Source organism: Coregonus clupeaformis, chromosome 5, assembly GCF_020615455.1.
Source record: "Coregonus clupeaformis isolate EN_2021a chromosome 5, ASM2061545v1, whole genome shotgun sequence".
NCBI lineage: Eukaryota > Metazoa > Chordata > Actinopteri > Salmoniformes > Salmonidae > Coregonus > Coregonus clupeaformis.
Window position 1 is genome coordinate 36,846,128 of NC_059196.1, and position 10,361 is coordinate 36,856,488.

At 44.4% G+C, this 10,361-nt stretch overlaps 1 protein-coding gene and 1 long non-coding RNA gene across 2 annotated transcripts in view; one reads left to right on the forward strand and one right to left on the reverse strand.

Annotated features, from left to right (window-relative positions):
* cntn5 (contactin 5) overlaps positions 1-10,361 on the reverse strand; it is a 542,763-nt gene that overhangs the window by 404,962 nt on the left and 127,440 nt on the right. The gene's annotated exons all lie outside the window — the stretch shown is intronic.
* LOC121566817 overlaps positions 6,892-10,361 on the forward strand; it is a 3,758-nt gene continuing 288 nt past the window's right edge. Inside the window, exons 1-2 of the long non-coding RNA XR_006001006.1 lie at positions 6,892-6,987; positions 10,255-10,290. This is a non-coding gene — a long non-coding RNA (uncharacterized LOC121566817). The remainder of the gene's footprint in view (positions 6,988-10,254; positions 10,291-10,361) is intronic.

The following is a 10,361-nucleotide window of genomic DNA, read 5'->3' on the forward strand; positions in this document are numbered from 1 at the left end:
CTCTTTATGTAGTGTTGTGGTGTCTCTCTTTATGTAGTGTTGTGGTGTCTCTCTTTATGTAGTGTTGTGGTGTCTCTCTTTATGTAGTGTTGTGGTGTCTCTCTTTATGTAGTGTTGTGGTGTCTCTCTTTATGTAGTGTTGTGGTGTCTCTCTTTATGTAGTGTTGTGGCGTCTCTCTTTATGTAGTGTTGTGGTGTCTCTCTTTATGTAGTGTTGTGGTGTCTCTCTTTATGTAGTGTTGTGGTGTCTCTCTTTATGTAGTGTTGTGGTGTCTCTCTTTATGTAGTGTTGTGGTGTCTCTCTTTATGTAGTGTTGTGGCGTCTCTCTTTATGTAGTGTTGTGGTCTCTCTCTTTATGTAGTGTTGTGGTCTCTCTCTTTATGTAGTGTTGTGGTCTCTCTCTTGTCGTGATGTGTGTTTTGTGCTATATATTTTTTTTAATCCCAGCCCCCGTTCCTGCAGGAGACATTTTGTTGGTCCCCACAAGGTCAAATACTATTTCTAGGGGGTTTAGGGTTAAGGTTAGAATTAGTGTTAGGGTTAGAATTATGTTAAGGGTTAGGTGCTATGGTTAGGTTTAGGGTTAGGGTTAAGGCTACGTTTTGGGGTTAGGTTTAGGGTTAGGGTTAAGGCTACATTTTGGGGTTAGGGTTAGGGAAAATAGGATTTTGAATGGGACTTAATTGCGTGTCCCCACAAGGTTAACTGTACAAGACTGTGTGTGTGTGTGTGTGTGTGTGTGAGTGAGAGAACTGTATTATACAGTCCTGTCACACACCACCAGGTGTCTTTGACCGGTCATTCCCATTGATGCTGAAAGAGGGTGACAGACTGACACGATGGTCAGCTTTGAACTACAATCCACCCTGCACTAGAGTGGCCTATCGATTACTCACCTATCGATTCATCCATCCCATATACAGTACCTTACTGCCACACCTATCGATTCATCCATCCCATATACAGTACCTTACTGCCACACCTATCAATTCATCCATCCCACATCCTCCTGATTCCTGCTTATAAGCAAAAACTAAAGCAGGAAGCACCAGTGACTCAGTTAATAAAAAAGTAGTCAGATGAAGCAGATGCTAAGCTACAGGACTGTTTTGCTAGCACAGAATGGAACATGTTCCTGGATTTCTTCCGATGGCATTGAGGAGTACACCACATCAGTCACTGGCTTCATCAATAAGTGCATCGATGATGTCATCCCCACAGTGACCGTACGTACATACCCCAACCAGAAGCCATGGATTACAGGCAACATCCGCACTGAGCTAAAGGGTAGAGCTGTCGCTTTCAAGGAGCGGGACTCTAACCCGGACGCTTATAAGAAATCCCGCTATGCCCTCCGACGAACCATCAAACAGGCAAAGAGTCAATACCGGACTAAGATTGAATCGTGCTACACCGGCTCTGACACTCGTCGGATGTGGCAGGGCTTGAAAACTATTACAGACTACAAAGGGAAGCACAGCCGCGAGCTGCCCAGTGACACGAGCCTACCAGACGAGCTAAATCACTTCTATGCTCGCTTCGAGGCAAGCAACACTGAAGCATGCATGAGAGCACCAGCTGTTCCGGATGACTATGTGATCACGCTCTCCGTAGCCGATGTAAGTAAGACTTTTAAGCAGGTCAACATTCACAAGGCCGCAGGGCCAGACGGATTACCAGGACGTGTACTCCGAGCATGTGCTGACCAACTGGCAAGTGTCTTCACTGACATTTTCAACATGTCCCTGACTGAGTCTGTAATACCAACATGTTTCAAACAGACCACCATAGTCCCCGTGCCCAAGGACTCTAAGATAACCTGCCTAAATGACTACCGACCCGTAGCACTGACGTCTGTAGCCATGAAGTGCTTTGAAAGGCTGGTCATGGCTCACATCAACACCATTATCCCAGAAACCCTAGACCCACTCCAATTTGCATACCGCCCCAACAGATCCACAGATGATGCAATATCTATTGCACTCCACACTGCCCTTTCCCACCTGGACAAGAGGAACACCTATGTGAGAATGCTATTCATTGACTACAGCTCAGCATTCAACACCATAGTGCCCTCAAAGCTCATCACTAAGCTAAGGATCCTGGGACCCATGACTGCATGGCCAGGCACGACTCCAACACCATCATTAAGTTTGCCGACGACACAACAGTAGTAGGCCTGATCACCGACAACGATGAGACAGCCTATAGGGAGGAGGTCAGAGACCTGGCCATGTGGTGCCAGGATAACAACCTCTCCCTCAACGTGACCAAGACAAAGGAGATGATTGTGGACTACAGGAATTAAAAAGAGGACTGAGCACGCCCCCATTCTCATCGACGGGGCTGTAGTGGAACAGGTTGAGAGCTTCAAGTTCCTTGGTGTCCACATCACCAAATAACTATCATGGTCCAAACACACCAAGACAGTCGTGAAGAGGGCACGACAAAAGCCTATTCCCCCCCCAGGAGACTGAAAAGATTTGGCTTGGGTCCTCAGATCCTCTATTTTTTTTTACAGCTGCACCATCGAGAGCATCCTTACTGGTTGCATCACCGCCTGGTATGGCAACTGCTTGGCCTCCGACCGTAAGGCACTACAGAGGGTAGTGCGTACGGCCCAGTACATCACTGGGGCCAAGCTTCCTGCCATCCAGGACCTCTATACCAGGCGGTGTCAGAGGAAGGCCCTCAAAATTGTCAAAGACTCCAGCCACCCTAGTCATAGACTGTTCTCTCTGCTACCGCACGGCAAGCGGTACCGGAGTGCCAATTCTAGGTCCATTAGACTTCTCAACAGCTTCTACCCCCAAGCCATAAGACTCCTGAACAGCTAATCATGGCTACCCAGACTATTTGCACTGCCCCCCATCTTTTTACGCTGCTGCTACTCTGTTAATAATTTATGCATAGTCACTTTAACTCTACCCACATGTACATATTACTTCAACTACCTCAACTAGCCGGTGCCCCCGCACATTGACTCTGCACCGGTACCCCCCTGTATATATAGCCTCCCTACTGTTATTTTATTTTACTTCTGCTCTTTTTTTTTTCTCAACACTTTTTTTTTTATTCTACTTTTTTATTAAAAATAACTGCACTGTTGGTTAAGGGCTGTAAGTAAGCATTTCACTGTAATGTCTGCACCTGTTGTATTCGGCGCATGTGGCCAATAACATTTGATTTGATTTGATTTGATTTGACATACCTTGGAGTGAAAAACTGCCACACCTATCAATTCATCCATCCCATATACAGTACGTTGGAGTGGAAAACTGCCTTACCTATCGATTCATCCAGCCCACATACCTTGGAGTGGAAAACTGTCACACCTATCGATTCATCCATCCCACATACCTTGGAGTGGAAAACTGCCACACCTATCAATTCATCCATCCCACATACCTTGGAGTGGAAAACTGCCACACCTATCGATTCATCCATCCCACATACCTTGGAGTGGAAAACTGCCACACCTATCGATTCATCCATCCCACATAAGTTGGAGTGGAAAACTGTCACACCTATCGATTCATCCATCCCACATACCTTGGAGTGGAAAACTGCCACACCTATCGATTCTACCATTCCACATACCTTGGAGTGGAAAAACTGCCACACCTATCGATTCCTCCAGCCCACATACCTTGGAGTGGAAAACTGCCACACCTATCGATTCATCCATCCCACATAAGTTGGAGTGGAAAACTGCCACACCTATCGATTCATCCATCCCACATACCTTGGAGTGGAAAACTGCCACACCTATCGATTCATCCATCCCACATACCTTGGAGTGGAAAACTGCCACACCTATCGATTCATCCATCCTATATACCTTGGAGTGAAAAACTGCCACACCTATCGATTCATCCATCCTATATACCTTGGAGTGGAAAACTGCCACACCTATCGATTCCTCCAGTCCACATACCTTGGAGTGGAAAACTGCCACACCTATCGATTCATCCATCCCACATAAGTTGGAGTGGAAAACTGCCACACCTATCGATTCATCCATCCCACATACCTTGGAGTGGAAAACTGCCACACCTATCGATTCATCCATCCCACATAAGTTGGAGTGGAAAACTGCCACACCTATCGATTCATCCATCCCACATACCTTGGAGTGGAAAACTGCCACACCTATCGATTCATCCATCCTATATACCTTGGAGTGGAAAACTGCCACACCTATCGATTCATCCATCCTATATACCTTGGAGTGGAAAACTGCCACACCTATCGATTCCTCCAGTCCACATACCTTGGAGTGGAAAACTGCCACACCTATCGATTCATCCATCCCACATAAGTTGGAGTGGAAAACTGCCACACCTATCGATTCATCCATCCTATATACCTTGGAGTGGAAAACTGCCACACCTATCGATTCATCCATCCTATATACCTTGGAGTGGAAAACTGCCACACCTATCGATTCCTCCAGCCCACATACCTTGGAGTGGAAAACTGCCACACCTATCGATTCATCCATCCCACATACCTTGGAGTGGAAAACTGCCACACCTATCGATTCATCCATCCCACATACCTTGGAGTGGAAAACTGCCACACCTATCGATTCATCCATCCTATATACCTTGGAGTGGAAAACTGCCACACCTATCGATTCATCCATCCTATATACCTTGGAGTGGAAAACTGCCACACCTATCGATTCCTCCAGTCCACATACCTTGGAGTGGAAAACTGCCACACCTATCGATTCATCCATCCCACATAAGTTGGAGTGGAAAACTGCCACACCTATCGATTCATCCATCCCACATACCTTGGAGTGGAAAACTGCCACACCTATCGATTCATCCATCCCACATAAGTTGGAGTGGAAAACTGCCACACCTATCGATTCATCCATCCCACAAACCTTGGAGTGGAAAACTGCCACACCTATCGATTCATCCATCCTATATACCTTGGAGTGGAAAACTGCCACACCTATCGATTCATCCATCCTATATACCTTGGAGTGGAAAACTGCCACACCTATCGATTCCTCCAGTCCACATACCTTGGAGTGGAAAACTGCCACACCTATCGATTCATCCATCCCACATAAGTTGGAGTGGAAAACTGCCACACCTATCGATTCATCCATCCTATATACCTTGGAGTGGAAAACTGCCACACCTATCGATTCATCCATCCTATATACCTTGGAGTGGAAAACTGCCACACCTATCGATTCCTCCAGCCCACATACCTTGGAGTGGAAAACTGCCACACCTATCGATTCATCCATCCCACATACCTTGGAGTGGAAAACTGCCACACCTATCGATTCATCCATCCCACATACCTTGGAGTGGAAAACTGCCACACCTAAATTATTAGCTTGTTCTGCTTTTTTTTGTTGCAATTCCTGCTAATTGTTATAAATGAGCTAGTGATTTAAATCTTCAAAAAAAGAGAAATAAAAGTAATGAAACATTGATTGGTCTAATAAAGTGACACAGCACGGCCCCTTTAAGACTTTGTCCCAAATGGCACCCTATTCCCGGGCCCTATTAGAAGCAGTGCACTATTACACAACCCTTGAGTTCCTCATTATTTAAAGGAGGCAGATCCAGGCGTATAATTTCTCCCAAAGGGGAAGACATTCAAAAAGACCACAGAGAACTCCACAGCTGTGACCCCCCTGGGACAGCTTTACATCTTACAGCCAGAACGGACCTGGAAGATTTCTCCTCTCCTCAGTATGAAAAATGTATGCACTCACTAACTGTAAGTCGCTCTGGATAAGAGCGTCTGCTAAATGACTAAACATGTACGAATGTAATTGGGGTGATTACAATTGACTGTCTAGCTAATGCAGCTTAACTAAGCTATCATAGACACTGGCCATAGACCCAACGGACATGATCTGTCTAGCTAATGCAACCTCTCTGAGTCTAAGCTCTTCATCCAAGTCATCCTGGCTGTCGTACACACTGACCACATAACCACTGGAGTACACACTGACCACAGAACCACTGGAGTACACACTGACCACAGAACCACTGGAGTACACACTGACCACAGAACCACTGGAGTACACACTGACCACAGAACCACTGGAGTACACACTGACCACAGAACCACTGCAGTACACACTGACCACAGAACCACTGCAGTACACACTGACCACAGAACCACTGGAGTACACACTGACCACAGAACCACTGCAGTACACACTGACCACAGAACCACTGGAGTATACACTGACCACAGAACCACTGGAGTACACACTGACCACAGAACCACTGGAGTACACACTGACCACAGAACCACTGGAGTACACACTGACCACAGAACCACTGGAGTACACACTGACCACAGAACCACTGGAGTACACACTGACCACAGAACCACTGGAGTATACACTGACCACAGAACCACTGGAGTACACACTGACCACAGAACCACTGGAGTACACATTGACCACAGAACCACTGGATTACACACTGACCACAGAACCACTGGAGTACACACTGACCACAGAACCACTGGAGTACACACTGACCACAGAACCACTGGAGTACACACTGACCACAGAACCACTGGAGTACACACTGACCACAGAACCACTGGCATATACACTACTAGTCAAAAGATAAGACACACCTACTCATTCAAGGGTTTTTATTTAGTTTGACTATTTTTTACATTGTAGAATCATATACACAGTATATATCCCACAGCATTGTTGAATACTCATTTCTGATTGGCTAGAAGGGAATTCTAGAATGGACATTAAAACAAGATATCGGGACACCTTGCAATCATGACGCAATAATAAGCGCCTCCACATGCAGACCCTACTCGCTACAATGTTACAGAAAGCTAAACCAACAACTACACAAACTGAAATTGGACACATTGTAAACGCAAGTCCAACGAGGAAAAGACGTTGCTAGTTAGCATTGATTTGTTTTTGAAGAGACATATTTTTTGGGAGCATCTGATGACCTAACGTGGTGAGTGATGAATTTCTCCCGTCCCCTCCGCCTGCTAAAGCTGTCATCCTCCGACGGGTTTCTAGTTTGACCCAGCTGTTTTCAGCTACTTTTAATCTACTTGTCATATTGGCAGGTTTGCTAGCAACAAACTGTTTATCTAGCTTCTAGCCTAGTGTTTGATATGCAATGAGATCTCTTCGTAATTAACATTCAGTGTTGATGGGTGTCCTGGTGAGAAGTAAACTTTTCTGGCTATGCCAGGCAAAATCGGGCATTATCAGCTAATTGTTATGGATGTTTCCAAATGAATGTCAATAGAAAACAGCTACTTCAAATAAAATCAAATAAAATCACATTTTATTGGTCACATGCGCCGAATACAACAGGTGCATTACAGTGAAATGCTTACTTACAGCCCTTCACCAACAGTGCATTTATTTTAAATAAAAAAGTAGAATAAAACAAAAAAAATTGTTGAGAAAAAAAGAGCAGAAGTCAAATAAAATAACAGTAGGGAGGCTATATATACAGGGGGGTACCGGTGCAGAGTCAATGTGCGGGGGCACCGGCTAGTTGAGGTAGTTGAAGTAATATGTACTGGCTGGCTAGCAAGCATGGGATAGGAACGTTGCCAGAGAGCATGGCAACGGAACATAAAGAATGATCGACTGGGCCGCGTCCATAAATATCGAACTAAATCTGTGCTTAGTATTGTTTTCTTCGGCAACTGTGGTATACAGTGAGGGAAAAAAGTATTTGATCCCCTGCTGATTTTGTACGTTTGCCCACATACAATGAAATGATCAGTCTATAATTTTAATGGTAGGTTTATTTGAACAGTGAGAGACAGAATAACAACAAAAATGTCAAAAGTGTTATAAATTGATTTGCATTTTAATGAAGGAAATAAGTATTTGACCCCCTCTCAATCAGAAAGATTTCTGGCTCCCAGGTGTCTTTTATACAAGTAACGAGCTGAGATTAGGAGCACACTCTTAAAGGGAGTGCTCCTAATCACAGCTTGTTACCTGTATAAAAGACACCTGTCCACAGAAGCAATCAATCAATCAGATTCCAAACTCTCCACCATGGCCACGACCAAAGAGCTATCCAAGGATGTCAGGGACAAGATTGTAGACCTACACAAGGCTGGAATGGGCTACAAGACTATCGCCAAGCAGCTTGGTGAGAAGGTGACAACAGTTGGTACGATTATTCGCAAATGGAAAAAACACAAAATAACTGTCAATCTCCCTCGGCCTGGGGCTCCATGCAAGATCTCACCTCGTGGAGTTGCAATGATCATGAGAACGGTGAGGAATCAGCCCAGAACTACACGGGAGGATCTTGTCAATGATCTCAAGGCAGCTGGGACCATAGTCACCAAGAAAACAATTGGTAACACACTAAGCCGTGAAGGACTGAAATCCTGCAGCGCCCGCAAGGTCCCCCTGCTCAAGAAAGCACATATACAGGGCCGTCTGAAGTTTGCCAATGAACATCTGAATGATTCAGAGGAGAACTGGGTGAAAGTGTTATGGTCAGATGAGACCAAAATCGAGCTCTTTGGCATCAACTCAACTCGCCGTGTTTGGAGGAGGAGGAATGCTGCCTATGACCCCAAGAACACCATCCCCACCGTCAAACATGGAGGTGGAAACATTATGCTTTGGGGGTGTTTTTCTGCTAAGGGGACAGGACAACTTCACCGCATCAAAGGGACGATGGACTGGCCATGTACCGTCAAATCTTGGGTGAGAACCTCCTTCCCTCAGCCAGGGCATTGAAAATGGGTCGTGGATGGGTATTCCAGCATGACAATAACCCAAAACACACGGCCAAGGCAACAAAGGAGTTGCTCAAAAAGAAGCACATTAAGGTCCTGGAGTGGCCTAGCCAGTCTCCAGACCTTAATCCCATAGAAAATATGTGGAGGGAGCTGAAGGTTCGAGTTGCCAAACGTCAGGCTCGAAACCTTAATGATCTGCAAAGAGGAGTGGGACAAAATCCCTCCTGAGATGTGTGCAAACCTGGTGGGCAACTACAAGAAACGTCTGACCTCTGTGATTGCCAACAAGGGTTTTGCCACCAAGTACTAAGTCATGTTTTGCAGAGGGGTCAAATACTTATTTCCCTCATTAAAATGCAAATCAATTTATAACATTTTTGACATGCGTTTTTCTGGATTTTTGTTGTTGTTATTCTGTCTCTCACTGTTCAAATAAACCTACCATTAAAATTATAGACTGATCATTTCTTTGTCAGTGGGCAAACGTACAAAATCAGCAGGGGATCAAATACTTTTTTCCCTCACTGTAAACGGGATGAACAGCTTAAACACAATTTGCTGTTATTCTGTCTGCAGAGGTAGTAACTGTGTAACCGTAGCTAGTTGGCTAGCTAGCGACAAGCAAGGGATAAGAACGTTGCCACTGAGCATGGCAACGGAACACAAAGAACGAACGGCTGGGTAGCGTCTCTAGCAACCAGAAATTGGAGAAAGTATGAATTTGCTTATAAAAATGAAAATAAGTATTTCTACTACAGGTAAATGTGTGCTTTCATATTGTTTTCTTTGGCTAACTGTGGTTTAAGCGGGATAAACGTCTCCATTCTGTACTTTACCTTGGAGAAATGAACTCTGTAAAGGGTCTTGGCTCAGTCTTGTCCTGCTGCGTCGTCCATTATTTCCAAGGTAATGTACAGAACGTCGGTGTTTATCCCTCACACATATCAATTATAACAGGTAGGCAGGGTTCTAAACAAACTTTTTTCCACTTTTTCAGTTGGTGGCAAATGATTTGGTCGCACACATTTTTTTATTGATAATGACCTGGCCTGTGTCCCATAATATGCCTGCATTGAACACAGAACCAGGCTTAAATGACTAGCCGTCTTTTAAATTAGCATGCCCTTGTGTTCTTATATTGATTTGGATAGATTTACTGTAACAGCAAATAAAACAGACTGTTAGAATAAAGTGCAATATATTGCAGATTTCAAAGTGCCATCTTTTCTTTTCTGCCAAATCCTCAGAATAAATGTTTTAAAATACTTGATACCAAAACAATAACACGGCAACAACAAAGAATTCTCAGGGAGAACGACTTTGATTTGCTAGTTTTGTCAGGTTTTCACTCTCAAAATCCCCCTTTTTTTAATAGAAAAACAACAAAATTGGATGTTCTAAGTCCACAACAATGCTTAAACTAGCAGACTAGTGAAACACCATGATCAAAAATTAAATCACAGAATAATTATATTGAACTCCAATTATTTTTCAAGGACCAAAGACCCTAGAGGAAATGTCCGATATTCAAGGTAGGCTATTCAATGATGACTGATTGTGCTAAGACTTTTAATGTTTTTTAAATACCTGGTTTGCATACCCA